Raw genomic sequence first — 21,461 nt, forward strand, 5'->3', positions numbered from 1 at the left:
TCCCCAAGATCACAAAGAGCTTTTGCAAACTCGGTACTTCCAATGGTATAAGGGATTGTGAAAGCACCGGGATCTTCGAACTTAGGAGCTATCGAATGCACAATTGCACTCACTTGGTACGTGACTTCGATAGTTTCAAAATTCATCGACCGTTTTTTTGTCACCAAGTCCTTCGTAAATTTTGCATATCCTGGAATTTGCTACAATGCTTCAACTAATGGTACATTTATCGAGAGACTCTTCATCATATCAATGAACTTTTTGAATTGATTCTCGTCATTTTTCTTGGCAAGCCTTTAAGGATAGGGATGAGAGGGCTTAAGCTATGGTGCCTTAGCTTTTTTCACTACCAGTTCCAGTGTGTCAATCACATGATCCTTAGATGGGTTCACATCCTCTTGAGTCTCTTCAACCGTGTCATCAATATCAATCTACACTTCTTCATTTGCGTGCATAACATTGTTTGGGATCTTCTCTTCCTTTACCAGTTGCTCATCATTTACAAGTTACATTTGACTTAAGGTAGGTGCATTCTCACCTCTTCCATTTCTTGTAGTAACGGCCATGGCATGCCCTGTATTGTTCCCACCCTTTGGGTTCACCACCGTATCACTTGGTAGTGCCCCATTAGGACGAGAATTTAAAGCTTGAGAGATTTGACCCATTTGCACTTCTAAGTTTTGGATTGACGTGTTGTGTAAAGCAAGTTGGGCATCAGAATCGACATTCTTCTCCATCATTTGCTTGAAAATGTTCTCAATATGACTAATTTCATTGTTGGAGGAACTAGGAGCATGAGAAGGATAAGGGGGTGGGTTACTCGATTGTTGATTCATGGGGCCTTTGAAAACCCGACCCCCGATTTCCTTGGTTGTTGCCTCCCCAATTTCCTTGATTGTTATTGTTTTGAAAATTCTCTTGGTTATTGCTTCCACTCCAATTGCCTTGATTGTTTACACTGTTCCAATTACCTTGGCTGTTATAATTACAATTGCCTTGATTATTTGAAGGTCTCCATTGTTGTTGACTGGGGCCTTGGAAGTTGTTTCTTTTCTCTTGAATGTTGTTCACATATTGGACCTCTTCTTCTTGATCATTGTAAGAATCACCTTGATAAAATACACTATCATCTTGCACAAGATTTTCCACTCTTTGTTGAACTTGTGGATTTCTTATTTACCATCATATTGACTCCCTCTATAGCATTGACTTTCCTCGGGTTTTGTACTTGTTGAAGTTGAGCCTTTGCCAATTGGTTCATGGTGGTTGTCAACTCGGCTATGGCTTGCCCATGGTCATGTAACTCTTTATGAAGACGAATCACATTTGGATCACCTTGTGGAACATTGGCTCTAGATTTTCACACCGAAGAAGTATCCACCATCTCATCCAAAATATCACATGCCTACGCATAGGGCGTAGTCATAAAGTTCCCACCGGCATATTGGTTCACTACACATTGGTTGGTGGTATTGATCCCTCGATAGAAAGTTTGTTGAATCATGTTCTACGTCATATCATTGTTGGGGCACTCTTTAACCATTGTTCTATACCTTTCCCATATCTCATGCAGTGGTTCATTGGGCTCTTGCATGAATGCTAGAATTTCATCCCGAAGAATATCCATGTTCCCGGGAGAGAAGTACTTTGAAATAAATTTCTCCGCTAGTTCATCCCAATTATGAATAGAATGATTTGGCAAATGTTCCAACCAATCTAAAGCTTTTTCCGGTAGAGAGAAGGGAAAAAGCCTTAGCCTTAAAGCATCCTTGGAGTCATTTTTTTCTTTGCTCCCCCAACACGTATCTATGAACCCCTTCAAATGTTTATATTCATTCTGACCTGGTGCACCAGTGAAGAACCCTTGTTGCTCGAGCAAAGTGAGCATCACGATGGCTATTTGGAAGTTGCCCGCCCTAATACGGGGAGGGACTATAGCACTTGCATACCCTTTCTATTGGCCTGAGGTTCAAGAGGGACCTCATCCATTTGATCATCCTCAACATCCACATCCCCCACGGCTATGTTTCTGAGATCGTTGTTTGCCTTGATTGTACTTATAAAACTCACTCGTTAGTAACAAGGAAGGAAAAGAAGATATCCCAAACACACACCTAACTATATAGCTAACACCATTTTTTAGCTCCCCGGCAATGGCGCCAAAAATTGATCTCGTCCAATTTTACTCCTCTCTTTGAGGTTATGAAAACGGTCGATGCAATAGTAATACCCAACAAGAGTAGGGGTCGAATTCCGCATGGATATATATGAATGGTTGCTAGTAGTATATATCTTAGCGCGTGAGTTCGTATATCTAAATTTGCACTTCTGCAATATTTGGTTTTATTTAAAAATCTAAATTACACTACGATTGCGATTCAAAGAATGAAACTAGGAAATTGTTTTTGTTGTTTTCGAAATGATATAGAAGGCCTAGGGCTATGACCTTCACCTAGGTGTTTGTCTAATGGGTTGTAAACTTTAAAACTTGTTTTATTGTTCAGGGTATATTATAGCTATCAACACTCAAGTACCATCTCAATACCTCTCGGTCAGAGAGTGATTTTTCCCAATTTGGCTTTCTCAAGTCCAAATGGGTATTGAACAAAATAGTTGATAAGAAGCTCAAATCGGGTTTTACTATCTTTAGGTTCAACCCTTTAATTGGGCTTATCAATCTCTCGATTGACCCAATTTGATGCTAGCCATGTTTTCCTAGACTAAGTCTTTTTTTCTCAAGTAGAGACTAAGTCAAATAGGCATGAAGTAATGTTTGCAACCATTAATTCTTCAAATAAAAACTAGAACAAGGCTAAACACCCAACCATAAACAAGCAATAAATCAAACACCCATTAAGTTTACACACTATGGTTGAGTCACAACCCTAGTGAAAATTTAGCTACTCAAGCTTAAACTAAAAGAAATAGAAGAAGAAATGATAATTAAACCCATATTGATAATTAAAATATTGAAATCAATATTCAAAAATAGCAAAAACTACTAAAATGAGTAAAAGAAACCATCTATTATAGCAGCTGATGTCAAAAGTTGACCTAAAAAAGTGAAACTCTTATATTTATACAAAGCTGGAATTTTCTGATAAAAATGCCCTTTCAGAGGTTCTGCAACCGCATAATTCCATGTGCGTTCTGCACTTTGCTTCAGCTGGAAAAGATTGGAAATCTGCGGCTGCATAATAATGAAGTGCAGACGCACTTCCCTCTTTCTGCGATCCGCACAATAATGTCTGCGGCCGCACTTTGTTCTTCTGCGGTCCGCACATGGAATTATGCGGTCGCATAGCTCTTCTTCTTGCGGCCGCACAATAATTGTGCAGTCCGCACTTGTGTTGGACTAGAGGTACATGTTCTCTGAACTTTTGCTATGACCCAGTTTCTGCGGCCGCACAATTTATGTGCGGACCACACTTTTCACATTTCTCTGATGGGAATTTCTTCACGGCCTGCGGCCGCAGATGATATTCTACGGTCCGAACTTTTGAGCTTTTGTGCTTGGCTTTGTTCTTGAGTTCAGATTACTCATTTTGGGAGCTTATCTTCCAATATTCCTGCAATTAAGCATATTTTATCAATTTTTGGGGACACAATTAAATGCTTTTGGACTAAAACGAAAGCTAAAAGACACTAATAAGTAGTCAAAATCCCCACTTATCAGCCACCATATTTCAATGGACAACATTTCTTCCACTGGAAAGTGCGCATGGAAATTTATGCAAAGTCCTATGATGTCAAAGTATGGCATGTTATCAAAAAGGAAAATTACCTACTGCCAGCAACAGTTCAACTACTTGCTGATCTTGAAGATATAGATGAATACACATATGAGCAATTGGATGTTGTTCAAGTTAATGCTAAGGCACAAAACTTGCTTTATAATGTTATAAGTGGAGAAGAGTATGAGAAAATTTCAAGCTGTGATACCGCCAAAGAAACATGGGACAAACTAGAGGTTACCTATGAAGGAACCAACAAAGTGAAAGAAACTCGGATAAAGCTGTTGGTTTACAATTATGAACTCTTCCAGATGAAAGAAGGAGAATCCATTGAGGAGGTGTATGTAAGATTCAGCAAAATCATTGGTGATCTGAAAGCCTTTGGTAAACCTTACTCAAATAGAGATCAAGTTCGAAAAATCCTGAGAAGCCTGCCTACTACATAGCAGACAAAAGTAGTTACACTTGAATCTCAAGATCTAGACAAACTGTCATATGATGAATTACGAGAAGATCTTATAGCATTTGAGAAAACCCATCTCAAGAAAATGCGCCAGGAAGAAAAGAAGAAAATAATTGCTTTCAAGACTACTACTGAAGGACTTGAAAATGATATTGATGATGATCCAGAAGCACTAGAAGAAGAAATTGCCATGGTATCAAGAAACATGAATGGATTGATGAGAAGGTACAGAAACACAAAAAGGGAAAGGATGTCATCTAGATGAACCAGATAATACAATGAACAATACAAGAATGACGGAAAATATTTTAAGTGTGGAAGGTATGGCCATGTTCAAGCTGAATGCCCAAACCTTAAAATAAAATCCTACAGAGGGTTCAATAAAAACAAATCCTTAGGAAGCTGGAGTGATGAAGATAGCTCAGAACATGAAGAAATAGCAAATCTATGCTTCATGACCATTTTGGAAAATGGTATGAACAAATATTCTGGTTGCTGGACTGATGACGATGCATTAGACGATGAATGCAAAGAAGACGCTGAAAGTTGTTTCATGGCACGAGGTGAAGCAAGCGAGGTAAGACCCTATAACTGTGATAGATGTAATGAATTGCAGTATATCCTTGACCTCACCCTAAAGGAGTCTCAAAAAATGTTGAATGAATTAAAGAGACTCAATAGGGAAAAAAAGGACTGAGAACTTAAACTTAAAGTCTGTGAAATCGAAAGAGACGTGCTTCAAGATGAGATTCAGGAATTGCAAATATAACTGAATGGCATGCACAAATCCACCAGTCACAGTTCTGTCAAGTCTAACCAGGCGACTTACAAGTCAACTAGAAAAGGACCGGTTAGAACTGAGTCCACAAGTACTAACACAAGTGGAAGATCAAAAACTGGATCAACCCCTGTGTGTCATTACTGTAACAAAGGTGGGCATAAATATGTTTTTTTAGATTTCGTAATTCTAATGTTTCATTATGGATTTGGAAACCCAAAAATAACCCTGATTCCAGTAGAACTAACCAACAAGGACCCAAGCAAGCTTGGGTACCTAAAAGAAAGTGATAATTCTATTTTGCAGGAACACCACAGAAAGAGTTGCAAAAGAAAATGGTATTTAGATAGCGCGTGTTCCAGTCACATGACGGGTGACAAAAATCTGTTCAAAGAAGTCACAAAAATAAATGGAGGAAATGTCAAATTTTGTGATGATTCAAAAGGAAAGATAGTTGGTAGCGGCACAGTTCCATTCAACAATAATTATGATATTACAGAGGTATATCTTGTAGATGGACTAAACTACAATCTCTTGAGTATAAGTCAACTATGTGATTCGGGATATGAAGTAAAATTCAAGAAAACAGGATGTGCCATTGAAGATGAGACATGAAAAATCTTTCTTCCAGGTAAAAGGTATGCAAATGTTTATATTCTTGATGGCATTGAAAATCTAGATAGTCATATTTGTTTAGCATTCATATTTGATGATCCATGGCTTTGGTATAAGAAACTTGGTCATGCAAGCATGCATCTAATTGAAAAACCTTCCAAGCATGATTTAGTTATTGGTCTTCCCAAACTCAAATTTTCTAGAAATCATGTATGTGATGCATGTCAAATTGGTAAACAAACTAGAAACTCTTTCAAAACCAAGGACATTATGTCCACTACCAAGCCTTTGCAATTGCTTCATATGGACTTGTTTGGACCCACTAGAACTGCCAGCATTGGAGGTAAACGATATGCTTTTATTCTTGTTGATGACTACTCACGTTTTACATGAGTGATTTTCTTATCTCATAAAGATGAAGCATTGAAAAACTTTGAGATTTTCTGCAAAAGAATTGAAAGAGAAAAAGGGTATCTTATCACAACCATCCAAAGCGATCATGGAGGAAGGTTTGAAAGCAGAGCTTTTGAAGAATTCTGTAACGAACAGGGTTATACTCATCTTCTTTTATGTAAGGATTTCTCAAATCTATTGCAGAGTGAGTTCGAAATGAGTATGATAGGAGAGATGACATTCTTTCTTGGACTCCGAATTCATCAATCAAAAAGTGAGATATTCATCTCCCAAGCCAAGTGTATGAAAGAATTGATTCAAAAGTTTGGAATTAGCAATTCCAAATCAATTGGCACTCCTATGAGTCCCTCTACAAGTTTAGACAAGGATGAACAGGGAAATCAGTAGATGAAACTAAGTACCGTGGAATGATTTTATCTCTGTTATATCTAACTGCTAGTCGACCAGATATCATGTTAAGTGTTTGTAAATATGTCAGGTTTCAGTAAGATCCTAATGAGTCACACTTAACTGTAGTAAAGCGAATAATTCACTAGCTCATTGGAACCGCCTCTTACTGACTTTGGTATCCACGCTCTAACAATTTTAAACTTGAGTAATTTTCAGATGCTGATCTTGCAGGTGACAAGGAAGATAGAAAAAGCACAAGTGGGACGTCAATTACTGGGAAAGGCACTAATATCCCAGAATAGTAAGAAACAACGATCAATAGCTCTTTCCACAACTGAATCAGAGTACATTGCAATTGGAAAATATTGTGCTCAGTTACTCTGGATCTCACATCAATTGGGTGGCTATGAATTATCTTTTAAACTTATTCAAATATTCTGTGATAGTTCTAGTGCTATTTGTCTGTCTAAAAATCCTGTGCATTATTCTAGAGCTAAGCATATAGATATTAAGCATTATTTTATTAGAGATCATGTTCTTAAAGGCAATATAGAGTTATCGTTTGTAAGTTCCAATGATCAATTAGCAGATATTTTTATAAAATCCTTGCTTGAAGACAAATTTTGTGCATTACGAGCCTCTTGGCATTAATTCCATTAATTCATAATTTTAGGGCCTTTGTGATACTTTTTGATTTTATCGTCTCTCAATTTGCATATTCACTTATATGTGTAAGTGGCATTAATTCTGTGTCTTTTACTTTTCCTTTTTCACACCTTTCCGTGCCTTTTCAGAAATCAGTCAATCATAGCGTCGAATCATTGATGCCTTTTCGTCTGTACTCAACCGCCCGTTCTTATCTTTTTAGGCCCAAGTCTCATCAATCTTCCTCACATTATTTGCATCTCCATTCCTCTTCTCCAAGCCCTACTATGGAGAAAAACTCTGAAAACCCCTATGCTTCAACCTACAAAAGTACTCGTTCTAGAGCAAAACCCTCCCCTCAACCTTCTGAACCAATTAATCTTGGATCAGACCATTCTGAGGATTTTGCCTCTTCTCAAGACCTCTTAGATTATACGTGCAGTCTCAACGAAAAAGCCCTAGGAAAATGACCCATGGAAGATCCCCCTGAAACCTTCGCTCCCAAAAAGCCCAAAACTGATCTCTCAAGTTCTCTCGAGTCCGACCTAAATTTCTTGGACATACCCAACATGGATGCCTTCATTGCTTTCAAAGATAAGCTTGTCGCACATAACATAGTTGTTGATTTAAATTTCATGGATAGTCTCAACTGCAAAGTCAAGGAGCTCTTCGACTTCCAGGGGTGGAAAAACTTTCTCGGCTTGCCTCCTCCAAAGGTATATGAATGCCTTGTTAAAATGTTCTATGCTAATATTCGCTCTAGCAAACCTGACAAGTTAGAAACCTTAGTTCTTGGCAAATGCAACGTGTTGGACTGCTCTGTTTGACTCTATTTTTTAGTGTAGTTGTTCTAGTTTCTCTATGTTTTTGTAGAATACATGGCCTAAGGATTTTGAAATCTCTTTTGATCAAGCAAAAATGTGTATAGCTAAGTCACCCTCTGATTCCCTTCCCAGTCTACTAGGACCTAGTGATGTTTGTTTCGAAACTCGTGTCTTAGCACATATTGTGGTAACCACTCTTCTTCCAAGAACATGATTCTTCTCTACCTTCTCCCAGCGTGATACCTTTATAGTTTATTGTCTTCTAACTAAACACAAGGTCAAGTGTCTTCTTGGGTCATCAATTTTATGATAGAGAGTGCCGAAGATCCCATGAGTCTTCCCTATGGTATGGTCACCACCCATATGCTAGAAGCCAACAACATATCTCTTGTCGACTATCCCTATACCATTGTTACTAAGTTATACAACCCTAGGGGATTTGCTAGCATAGGATATATTTCTATAAAGGGAGCTTGGGTGAAGAAGCAAGAAGGTGAAGCCAAGAATATCCCCTCCGACTCAAAAGCGAAAACCTTTATGTCTCTTCCAACTGTAGGTGATCCTGATCTCTTAGAAAAGCTAGCCTTCATCAATGAGCAATTGACTGTCATCAAGGAATCTTTAACCTCTATGCAAAGCACAATTGAAGATGTACATGGAGTGGCAAAGGAGGCAGGCTCTGACGTGTCCAAGATTCGAGTGCAGATTCTCAAGAATGTAGAAAAATCAGTAAAGGCTTTTAAAGAGGTACACGACATAGTTGATGGGATCTCTTTCACAGTGAATGCTAGTTTTGATCGCCCCAAGGAGGCTGTTTTCAATACCCTTACTTACTTTCTGCTCCGTTGATGCATGTTTGTTCAAAGATAATTTTTTCTGGTTTGCTTCTTTTGAGACTGATGGTTCAGTCATAGGTTGTATTATTAGGACAATTACTTCTCTTCTGCATGCTACGCAAGGCTTAAGGGCCTGCGTTTCTCTGTATTCTGTAAACTTTCTTGCAGATGTTCAACTTATAGGTATATCATACAATACAAAATTGAGGGGGAGTCGACTACAACTACTGCATAATAGAATGTTCAGCTGAGGGGGAGTCGACTAAACATATCTAACAAGAAACACAAATTGAGGGGCAGTCGACTACAATACACTCAAAGTCAACTGACAAACAGGGAAGTAAACCGAGGCTATTACAGTGTTATTTTAGCATCATCAAAAAGGGGGAGATTGTTATATCTAAGTTAATTTTAATGATGCAAAATAACAAATTACTATTTATGTACAGAAACAATCCTTGAGCAATGGAAAAGAGGCATAGAATAATCAAGATGAAAAAGGAAGGAGTAGCGGAAAATCAAAGGCAAAATCAATCATAGAGGATATTATAGGAAGGATCTCAATCAAAGGAAATCAGTGGCTTGAAATTATGCACTAAAGATTCCTCCATATAAGGATGTCAATCGAAGCAGAAATCAAAGGATTTGATAACGAGAATATCTACTCAATAAGGAAGAAATAAATCAAGACCACAAGTCAATGAAAATCAACAGAAGAAATATTCTTTACTTGGGAAGAATCAATCTATGATTCCTTTATGAGAACAACTCCCTTTGGTTTGCAATCTCTCAAGATTCACAAGACATGAAGGCCTCACAAAGTATAAATACCCAATGCACTAGATTTGAAGGAACATACTTTGAACGAACCACTATCACTCTTTTTGTTTTACTCCAAACAAGCATTGTAGTTCACTTTAGATCTGTTGTGTAATTAGTAAGAGAAGAAAAATGTCACGACCCAATTTTTACTAAGGGTCATGATGGCGCCCAACGTTACCTCTAGGCAAGCCAACAATGAATTAAACCACGTTATTACTCTTTTAATAAGTTTTCAAGTAATTAAATTCTACTTAATAGGGAATTAATGAGTGGAAAATTCAATAAATGAAACGAAGACAATTGAATGGCAATCATAGTAATATAAGTGCCCTAAAATCATAAAGTCTACTAGTGTGTGTGCTAAGACCTGGTGTCACAAGTGTATGAGCAACTAGTAGAATATATAAAACTTTAACTACTGTCCGAAATAAAGTAGACAGAATATAAATACAGAAGAGAGACTCTAGGGGCTGCAGAACGGCTCCGGAAGCAGCTCACCACTAGGCCTCGGTATATCTGGGGCGCCAGTAGGACCGCCAGATGCACATGCCTCTGATCCTGCACGGTTAGTGCAGAAGTGTAGCATGAGTACATAAACAACATGTACCCACCCAGTGAGTATCAAGTCTAACCTGGAAGAAGTAGTGATGAGGGGTCGACATCGACACTTATTATGGGCTAATAGTAAAGAAATACAGAATTCTAAAGGAGCATGGATTATGTAAATAATAATAATAACTCAATAAAAAGCAGAAAGTAAATAATCCGTTCACATATGGTAAGTTCCAAATAAATTTATATCTTATATAATTTTGCCTTTCAAGCCAGGGAAGGATATCAAATATATGATTACACTTCGGGTGTTATCACGCACGTTTATGCCGAGGTCATACGGCCCGATCCAGAATAATGCGTACACTACTGAGGGTTGAGCGACACAAACCATAGATGCATCTATCTACTACCGAGGCGTTCACCCCGCTCCACAAGAATAGAGGATACTTTGTAAACAACCGGTTTAAGAGCTAATGTAAGGCTAATGTACAACGAGACACAATTTTCATTAACGGTCAAGTAACCCGCCAAAACTCAAGTGAGTGAAATTCGGTCCTTTACAATTCCTCAAACAAGTTTCAATATAATTTAGGCACTTTAATTAACAAGTAGGGTGCAAACATTACAAATATTTCATGATTCAGATCCTAAACTACCCGGACATAAGCATAATTAGTAGCAACACACAGACTCTCATCACTTCGTGCATACGTAGCCCCCACAATTAGAAGCAATTAGCAATTTAAAGCACTTATGGGGTAAATTCCCTCTTACAAAGTTAGGCAAGAGACTTACCTCGTCTCAAGGCTCACTTTCTGGTCACAATTTTGTTCTAAAGCCTCAACTCGGTGTCGAACAATCCAAAACTAGTCAAATATTATATAAATTAATCAATACATGTTCAAAAGTTCATATTCTAACTATTAGAGTACTTACCCAATCCTAATAGAAGGATTCCTAAAATTCATCGTCAGGCCCACATGCCCGAATTTCGGAAATTTTTTAAGAAAATTGTTATATAACCCCACGAACTCAAATATTTAATTTTCACTCAATTCCATAACCATTTTCATGGTTAAATCCAATTTTTATCAAAACTTAGATTTTTCATCTAAACCCATGATTTTCACAATTTTACATGTTAAAATCTATCCATAACCTATGTATTTAACTCACATTGTATAGAAATTACTTACCTCAAAGTGCTAGGTAAAAATCCCTCTCCAAGAGATCCAAAATCGCCCAAGAGATGAAAGAAAATGAGCCAAAATAGCCTAAGTCCCGCATTAAATGGACCATTCTGCCTCCAGTGATTTCGCACCTGCAGAGGGACGACCGTTTCTCCGGCTCTGCATCTGCGTAAAATCATAGCACATGCGGCCCTTACCCAGTTGACCTTCTTCTGCCTCTGCGGACAGTTGGCCCGCTTCTGCGACGCGAGTGTCGCTCCTGCTGCTTTGGCCGCTTCTGCGGTTGCTTCTTTCGCACTTGAGCATTCGCAGGTGCGCGCCATGTTCCGCATCTGCAATTTCTGGGCTGCCCATGCTTGGCCGCATCTGTAGTTGTTGGTTCGCTTCTGCGAGTTGGCACCTGCAGCTGGTCCTCCGCAGGTGCGATTGCACCAGAAGCTGGGTGCTTCAGCTATTCACCCAAGGCTAAACAACCTCCGCGCATCGTCCGAATGACATCTGGGACCTCCGAGGCCCCGTCCAAACATACCAACAAGTTTAAAATCATAAAACGAACTCGCTGCACCCTCGAAACGCGGAAAACAACATTAAAACTAAGAATCGTAACCCAAAACCAATAGACTCAACTTATGAATTTCAAATTCTTCCAACTTACTCTGAACGCGCCGAAACCTACTTAAACTACTCGAAATGACTTCAAATTTTGCGTGCAAGTCTTAAATTACCATACAGAACTATTCTCAGGTTTAAAATCCCAATTGGACCTCGATAATACCAAATCCTACTTCAAACCAAATTTAAAGGACTTTAAAACCTTCAAGGTGCCAACTTCCAATATTAAGCACTGAAACGCTCCCGGGTCATCCTAAACCCGATTGGAACATACGCCCAAGTCCAAAATTATCATACGAACCTATTGGAACCGTCAAATCCCGGTTCCGAGGTCGTTTACATAAAATATTGACTTAAGTCAAACTTAGCTTTTTTTAATCAACTTTAAGGATCCAAGTGTTCCGATTTCACCCCAACCCTTCCAAATCCCGAACTAACCATCCCCGCTAGACATAAAACAATAAAAGCACATACGGGGAGGGAGTCTTATGTACGGGAACAGGGATCTATAAAGAAAAATAACCGGTCGGGTCGTTACAAATAAGAGATAAACACTGGTGAGGCATTGTATCAAGAAGCGAGAAGTGACATAGTGACTAAGCTGTTGGTGTAAAGCTACATTAACTCTCTTATAATCGAGAAACTTCAAATACTGAAAGAGAACACCCTTGCAATCCAAAGGGACTGGACGTAGGATTCACATTGAATCCGAACTAATATAAAATTTTTGGTGTCTTTAATTCCTGCACTTTAATTCTGCTTTACTTATATTATGTTCTTATTTTCAGTCGACTAATTAGCAAACTAGTAAACTACTTAGGGTACAAAAAGAAAAATCGATAATTCATCCCTCTTTCTTATACTTTCAAGTGCTACACACCCTATTGTTTGATCCAGTATTGACTGGGAAAGAGCTCCCACTTCCATAGATCCTTGGTTTGACTTCCCGTAGTGGTCCTTGCTTTTAAAAAAGCGGAGCGGGGATGTGATGGCTTTACCAATTTGATTGTTGTTTTCATACATGAATTGTTATATCGATTTAAATAAGTTACTATTGTTGATCTTATCAAAATGCATGATTTTCGTATATATGCTTGTCCCAAGGAAAAACACTATGGTTGGTGTTATTATCTCACTCAATATCCCTTTTCTCTTCCCCTCCACAGATAATCTAGGTGGATAAGTGTCACGACCAAAATTCTCACCTGTCGTGATGGCGCCTATCTCAATACTAGGCAAGCCAAAAATCTCAATAAACCACCATTTCTTTTAAATTTGAAAACGAAATAATTAATTCAGCGGAAGAAATCTCAAAATTTCAAATATATCACTCCCAAAACCCGATGTCATTGAGGACATGAGCATCTAATATGAATACAATGTCTGACTGATAAAAAGTCACTGTCTGAAAGTATAGAACAGTACAATAACTGAAGAAAAAAGAGACAAGGTCAGCGGACGCCAAACACCTACCTTGATAGTCTCCAACTGATAGTACTCTGAAATCTAACAATCTTCGTGTCCGAAAGCACCTGGATCTGCACACGAGGTGCATAGTGTAGTATGAGTACAACTAACTCAATAAGTAACAAGACTAACCTCTGGGCTGAAAGAAATGATGAGCTCCGCAGGTACAGTCCAGTAAAAATAATGGTACAGAAATGTAGGCATGCTTTCAAGTTCAACAGTTAAACTCAGTACAAGTGAAATAGACCAATACTGCATGATATGAGGCATATGTCATCTCAGTAGAAAGACCTCAAGTAAATACTGGTCACAAATTATCCGGTCACTTGGTACTGTTTATGGCCAATCCAGCCCAGGGGTGTTCCAACCCGTATATATATGCACATCGACTGACAATCAGTCACCCAGTACCGTATAAGGCCAATCCAGCCCTGGGATAATTTATCCCTAAATATAAATGATACTGACAAGATCCATGTCCAGATAACTCATTACAATACAAATAAGTAAGGCAAGTCCATGCCCTGGAAAAATCCATCCCAAATATATATATATATATATATATATATATATATATATATATATATATATATATATATATATATATATATAAGCAGTAATATATATATATATATATATATATATATATATATATATATATATATATATATATATATATATATATATATATATATATATATATATATATATATATATATATATATATATATATATATATATATATATATATATATATATATATATATATATATATATATATATATATAGGCAAGTCCATGTCCTGGGAAATCCATCCCGAATATCGATGATCATCTACGCTCACTGGGGGTGTGAACAGACTCCAAGAGGGGCTCCTTCAGTCCAAGCGTAATACAAAGCCAATATGGCCTACTACAGGCGGGCACTCCTGATCCGTATAATAACAAAGCCTATAAGGCCTGCTGCAGGCGGGCAGCCCCGATCCATAAAATAGTAAAGCCAATAAGGCCTGCTGCACGCGGGCAACCCCGATCCAGAAAATAGTAAAGCCAATAAGGCTTGCTGCAGGCGGGCAGCCCCAATCCATTTAATAATAACATATATAAAGCCAAATGGCCTACTGCGTTGCGCAACTCAATCCCATAAATATCCTCACAATAGAAAATTATTACCGAGTGTAAAATATATATTTTTGAATAATTAATTCAACAACAACACGACCCCATGGGTCCCAAAATATTGGCACGTAGCCTAAACATGATCTTTAATACGAGCCTCAACTCAATTTCTCTAACACGTGTGGCATGCTCAGATAATAACATGATTCTTTAACTTACAACTGCACAGGATTTATTCAAGACACAATTTATATGGTGCACGTCCATATGTTCATCACCTATCATGAGTGTCACCTCCAAATAATTTATATCATACCGAATTCGAGGATTCATACCCTCAAAACTAAGTTTTAAAGTGTTACTTACCTCAAACCGTGTAATCTTTTACTCCGGTATGCCTTTGCCTCGTGAATTGGCCTCCAAACACCTCGATTCTAGCCACAAATAATTCGTTTCAGTCAATAAAAATGATAGGAATTAATTCTATAAGAAAATACAAATTTTTCATCAAAATCCGAAATTTCACCCAAAAATCGCCTGTGGGGCCCATATCTCGGAACCCGACAAAAGTTATAAAATCCGAAAGCTCATTCAACCACGAGTCTAACCATACTAATTTTACCAAAATCCGACCTCAACTCGACCTCCAAATCTTCAAATCTTATTTTCAAATCCCTAAGTTCAAACCCCCGATTTACACCTCAAAAACATGTAATCTAGTCAGATTATTCGATGATAATTCAATATTATGGAGTAGAAATGATCACAAGTAACTTACCTCAAGTTTCCCTTGAATTCTCTCTCAAAATCGCCCCCAAAACCGTGCTTGAAGGTCCAAAAATGACAAAAACTCGGAACCCCTCTGTTTTTAACATTCTGTCCAGGATTTTTGCACCCGCGGTGATTTCTTCGCACTTACGGTCTTCGGATCCGTGATGATTCCTTCGCACCCGCGGTCGTCGGACCCGCGATGACTATTTTCGCACTCGCGATCTTCGCACCCGCGATGACTGTTTTCGCACCCGCGGTGCCTGGACAGCCCATGCATTTTCGCTTTTGCAAATCATTCCTCGCATCCGCGAGCTCACACCTGCGGCCCTTTTTCGTGCAGGTGCGATCACACCAGCTGCTTCAGCTCCTCCTCCAAATACAAATTCGATCCGTTAAGCATCCGAAACTTACCTGAGGCCCTCGGGACCCCATCCTAACATACCAACAAGTTTCATGACATAACACGGACCTACTCGAGGCCTCAAATCATATCAAACAATATCAAAATGACGAATCGCACCTCAAATCAAAATCTATGAACTTTGAACTTTCAAATTCTATATCTTGTGCCGAAACATATCAAATCAATTCGGAATGACTTCAAATTTTGCACACAAATCATAAATGACATAACAAAGCTATTCCAATTTCCAGAATCAAATTTCGACCCCGATATCGAAAAGTCAACTCCCCGATCAAACTTCCAAATTTAACTTTCTATTTTAGCCATTTCAAGCCAAATTCTACTACGGACTTCCAAATAATTTTCCGGACACGCTCCTAAGTCCAAAATCACCATACGGAGCTATTGAAATCATAAAAATTCAAATCCGAGGTCATCAACTATTTCAACTTAAGCTTCCAACATGAAAGTTCATTCTTCCAAGCTAACTCCGAAATACCTTAAAACCAAAACCGATAATTCACACAAGTCATAATACCTCGTAGGACGTTATTCAAGACTTCAAATAGTTGAAAGGAGCGTAAATACTCAAAACGATCGGTTGGGTCGTTACAATAAGTTGAGCCGGAGATGATCTAGTAAGCCTCGCACTTGCTTTGCATGTGATATTATTTTGCTTAGATTATCAAATATATCATTGTTTCAGTTCTAGAGTTTGCTCCTTAGGTTATGTTCTAGTTAAAGTTAGCGTGTTTAAATGACTTGAAACACATATAATTGTTGTGAACGTTATTGACTCGAGATTTTAATATTCTTTAAATTTATTAAATTCGAAATATCACATTTCTAATTTATTGAATTAAAAATGATTGAATGCTGATATATACGAGAATAATGGATTGCTTAGATTATCAAATATATCATTGTTTCAGTTCTAGAGTTTGCTCCTTAGGTTATGTTCTAGTTAAAGTTAGTGTGTTTAAATTACTTGAAACACATATAATTGTTGTGAACGTTATTGACTCGAGATTTTAATATTCTTTAAATTTATTAAATTTGAAATATCACATTTCTAATTTATTGAATTAAAAATGATTGAATGCTGATATATACAAGAATAATGGATTGCTTAGATTATCAAATATATCATTGTTTCAGTTCTAGAGTTTGATCCTTAGGTTATGTTCTAGTTAAAGTTAGTGTGTTTAAGTGACTTGAAACACATATAACTGTTGTGAACGTTATTGACTCGAGATTTTAATATTCTTTAAATTTATTAAATTCGAAATATCGCATTTCTAATTTATTGGATTAAAAATGATTGAATGCTGATATATACGAGAATAGTGGATTGCTCCCGATACAAAATTAGACTTTGTCGAATTTTTAATATGCTTGCTAGTTGGGTTTAATTTTACTATCAGCATGTACTAATACACACGAAAAAGAATATAATTACAAAATCATATTGTATGGCCCCGAAACATCATAAAATAAATCCGAAAATCACGGTAAAACAATAAGTATGGGTCAATAGGCAGTTTCCTATAGATATAAAAAATTTCAAGTCAATTAGAGTCTGTCAAAAAAATTTACAAAATCAACATGTAACACACGAAAGCAATTAGTGTTGAATGATCCCAAAACGCCATAACTGACCCGAAAGTCATGATCCAAATTGTGTCGTAACACTAAGAGACGTGATTAATGAGGCAATATAGGAATTGGTCCATAACTGCCATTTAGGTTCTGTAAATTCTAACCTCTATATGCAGCGCAATCAAACTGTTAACATGACAACTTCGACAAAAGGTAATTGTTTAAAGCTGAATCTGATCACAAGCAGTGCAGTAGATGCCTTGTTAATCCTTGTAAATAAATTTTTGGCATTATTGTTTTGTTAGGACTATTGCAAGCATTTAAATTTTATTAAGTTTAAATCACAACAAAGTAATTTGGATTATATTTTAAATTAAATATATATTAATTCAAACAAATATTATGGACTAATATAATTAAATTAATTATATAAGTCCAATATATATTGATTAAATAAATAGGTCCAAATCTATTGGTCTAACCCATTTAATTGGGCTACAAGTGATGAGCCCACTTCACTAAGCCCAAGATGTCATCTTCCTAGAGGCCTAATTCAGTACTACATGTCAAATGACATGGCACGACAAGTCAAACAAAAGAGCCAATAGAATCGTGCCACGTGTCAAAAATGACAAGGCATGCCAAGCCAAATTAAAAGGTCAATAAAATCGCACTATATGTGCAAGTGACATGTTCCGGCCAATCAAATGCGGTCTTGTCACACTTCAGTCTAATTGGTCAGAAAGAGTTTGTTCTCATCACAACTCTTCCCTCCAACAACTATAAATATGGGTCTTCATAACTCAGAGAAGACACCGGAAGTTATAATAAAAAGTAAGAAAGAGCTCGTGGATCAAATGCTGCAAATTCCTCCATAAGTTTCAAGTTTCAAGCAATCAAGTTCAAGTTCAAGAAATCAAGTTCAAGCTCAAGAACGAAGAACAAATCAAGATATAATGAGTATGAGTTCAAATTAAAGCTCGTGCTAGTTGAATTCAAGATCATCGTTCGTGGCAATAAATATAGATTCAAGATCAAGCTCAAAGGCCCTTGAATTTATTTACTGTTGAAAAGAAGAATCAGAAGAATCACAGAGATTGTAACACTCATATTACTTGAAATCAAATACTATGATTGTTGCAATATTTTTCGGTCTCGATTATTTTCTTAATCCAATTTTATTGTCTACAAATTTTGTCACACCGAGTGGGAAAATATCTACCTCTCATCTCAACTTTTCAATCACCAAAGTTCAAGAACATCGAAATGGCTTCAAAGAAAATCAACTCCAGATCAACTTCCATTAAGGCTGCTAACTCCAGGTTCTATGATGATGTGGAAAGCATCCTCGATGTTACTATTGGAAGCTTTGGACCATTTACGAGAAGCAAAGCAAGCTCTTTAGGATAACAAGCACCCCAAGTATCGTCCCATCAACCCCTGTTTTGGGATCTTCATCCTCAAAAGGAGTAAGATCTTCTACAAACGCATCCGAAGAAGGAAGCGATATTGCTGAAAAGATCAATAAAACTCTAGCTCTGTTTGATCTCTCTAGATCCAAGAACTCTATTGTGAAGGAAGATGATGATGTTTCAAGTGATGGATCCTCCTCACTTAACCTCATAGCGTGAACCAATCGAGGATCGATCTGTGTGACAATCCATGCTACTCTTCATCGACCACAATAATCATGCAAGCCATGGTGACAAATGCTTCATCTATGGAGGAGCAGTTGGCAAACTTAATGGAAGCAATCGCTAGCTTGACCAAGTCCATGCAAAATCAAGATGCTAGCATTGACAAGCTAACATACATGGTGGGAATCTTAACGGAAGAAAAATTCACCCATGCACCTGGCAAACTCCCATAAATTCTAGAGAGTGATTCTCCTCCAAGACAATTAGCATCCGCTAAGGCTATCCCTGTCTCATCTGAATGGATGATTCCAATCGATCAACTAAATGAGTTCATTGAAGGGACAATCAAAAATAAATATGAAGTTACTTCCAAGTCCTCCCTTACCTACGCAAATCCGTACACTTCAAGGATAGATATAGGCTATCAACCTCCAAAATTTCAACAATTTGATGGCAAAGGCAATCCAAAGCAACATGTGGCACACTTCGATGAGACGTACAACAATTTTGGGACTTATGGAGATTACCTCGTCAAACAGTTCATCCGCTCACTAAAAGAAAATGCTTTTGATTGGTACACAGTCCTCGAGGTTGGATCTACTGATAGCTAGAGTCAACTAGAGCAAGGTTTCCTCAATCGCTTTTATAGCACGAGACTTTTTGTGAGTATGATAGGACTTACAAATACTCGTCAACGAAAGGGTGAACCAGTTATCGACTTTATCAATCGTTGGATAAATGCAAGCCTCAACTGCAAAGATAGGATTAGTGAAGCTTCAGGCATAGAGATGTTCATCCAAGGCATGCATTGGGGATTGCGCTATATCTTGTAAGGTATCAAGCCTAGCACATTTGAAGAACTTTCTCTCGTGCCCATGACATAGAATTGAGCATGGCACCCACTGGAAATGAAAGGCTGCCCATTTATGAACCTCGCAAAGGGAACGACAAGCAAGAAGTCAGGAAATGGAGCAAGTTCGTACCCAAGTCTGAAAACAAAAAAGTTATGAATGTCAACACATCACATGTGAAGTTCACGATGAAGGTGAGAAAGAAGTGGAGTATGAAATCCACTTCTTTTCAAGATAAGCCAAGTGGAAAGTTGACTCTAAAAGAAATACAAGAGAAGGGGTACCCATTTTTGAATTTTGACGTTCATGTAATTTTTGAAGAGCTTCTTGAGTTAAAGCTCATTGTGCTTCTGGAGATTAAGTGGCCAAATAAAGCTGAGAAAAAGGATGACCCAAATTATTGCAAATATCATCGACTTGCGAGTCATCCTCTTGAGAAGTGCTTTGTCTTTAAGGACAAAGTTATGGATTTGGCTCGTAAAAAAAGGATCGTGCTTGAAGATGAAAAGGCAAGTGCGAACCAAGTCTCTATCACTTTTGGCTCATTCAGTCTAGATGAGCTATGCAGTTTAAAAGAAATCGAAGATGAAGAATTACTAGAGAATAACAAAGTCGAAGTAGATCAACATGATGATGATGAAGGTTGGACGTTGGTGACTCGTCATAGGAGCCATAAAAGGAGCCCACGAAAAGAAACAATAGAACAACCAACAAGGAAAATGATGGTGAAAAGACCATTCAGTTAAGAATTTGAAGAAAGCAAAAGTGGAGGTACACCACCCTCAAAAGCCACGATATCCAATGACCTTGGAGGAGTTCTTACCAAGTTGGTTCCGCATGAAAATTTCCCATGATGGTATTGATACCTCTTGTTGCCATGATGACAAAGGGGAAGAAAGAGTGATGACCTACCATAAGCACCATCTTTGAAAAATCTCATCGAGTCCATTCCTCAAGAAGTTAATGCTTGTGATGAAAACGTTATGTTCACGAATGACGATCTTGTACTAGGTGACACTCCTCATAACCGCCCATTATACCTGGTTGGCTATATACGTGATGAAAGAGTAAATCGCATTTTGGTTGATGGAGGATCCTCAGTGAACATCTTGCCAATTGGCACTTTGAAAAAACTTGGCATTCCCAAGAACGAACTCTCGAAAAGTCGTTTGATGATTCAAAGATTCAACCAAGAGGGGTAAAGAGCCATAGGTGCGATCAGGTTGGGAATCACCATTGGAGATATGCAATCAAGTGCATGGATGCATGTGATCTATGCAAAGACTTGGCACAACGTCTTTCTTTGAAGTCCTTGGATACATAAGAATAAAGTTATTCCATCTACCTACCATCAATGTTTGAAGTACTACGAGAAGGAAGTCGAGACGAAGATAGTTGCTGATGAAAATCCATTCACCGAGGCTGAGTCACACTTCGCCGATGCAAAGTTCTACATGAAGAATCACATTGTTAAGGAGCTAAAAGCTGATGATGCCATGAAGAGCAAGAATGATGAGCCCATGACTAAAAGAGCTTAGGTGACTGCTGGTAAAACCAAAGATGTGGTTGAGGAGGTACACCCTAACTCAAATAAATCTAATAGAGGGGGAATTGTGTCTTATGGCAAGAAAGTAATGTTTTCCTCCAATATGTCGCTAGAAAGAAGAAAGATGAAGGTGAATCATCTAATCTCTAAACAAACATGCTAAAGGGGTTAACTCTTCCGATCAAACGGAT

This window comes from Nicotiana tabacum, chromosome 2 (genome assembly GCF_000715075.1).
Source record: "Nicotiana tabacum cultivar K326 chromosome 2, ASM71507v2, whole genome shotgun sequence".
NCBI lineage: Eukaryota > Viridiplantae > Streptophyta > Magnoliopsida > Solanales > Solanaceae > Nicotiana > Nicotiana tabacum.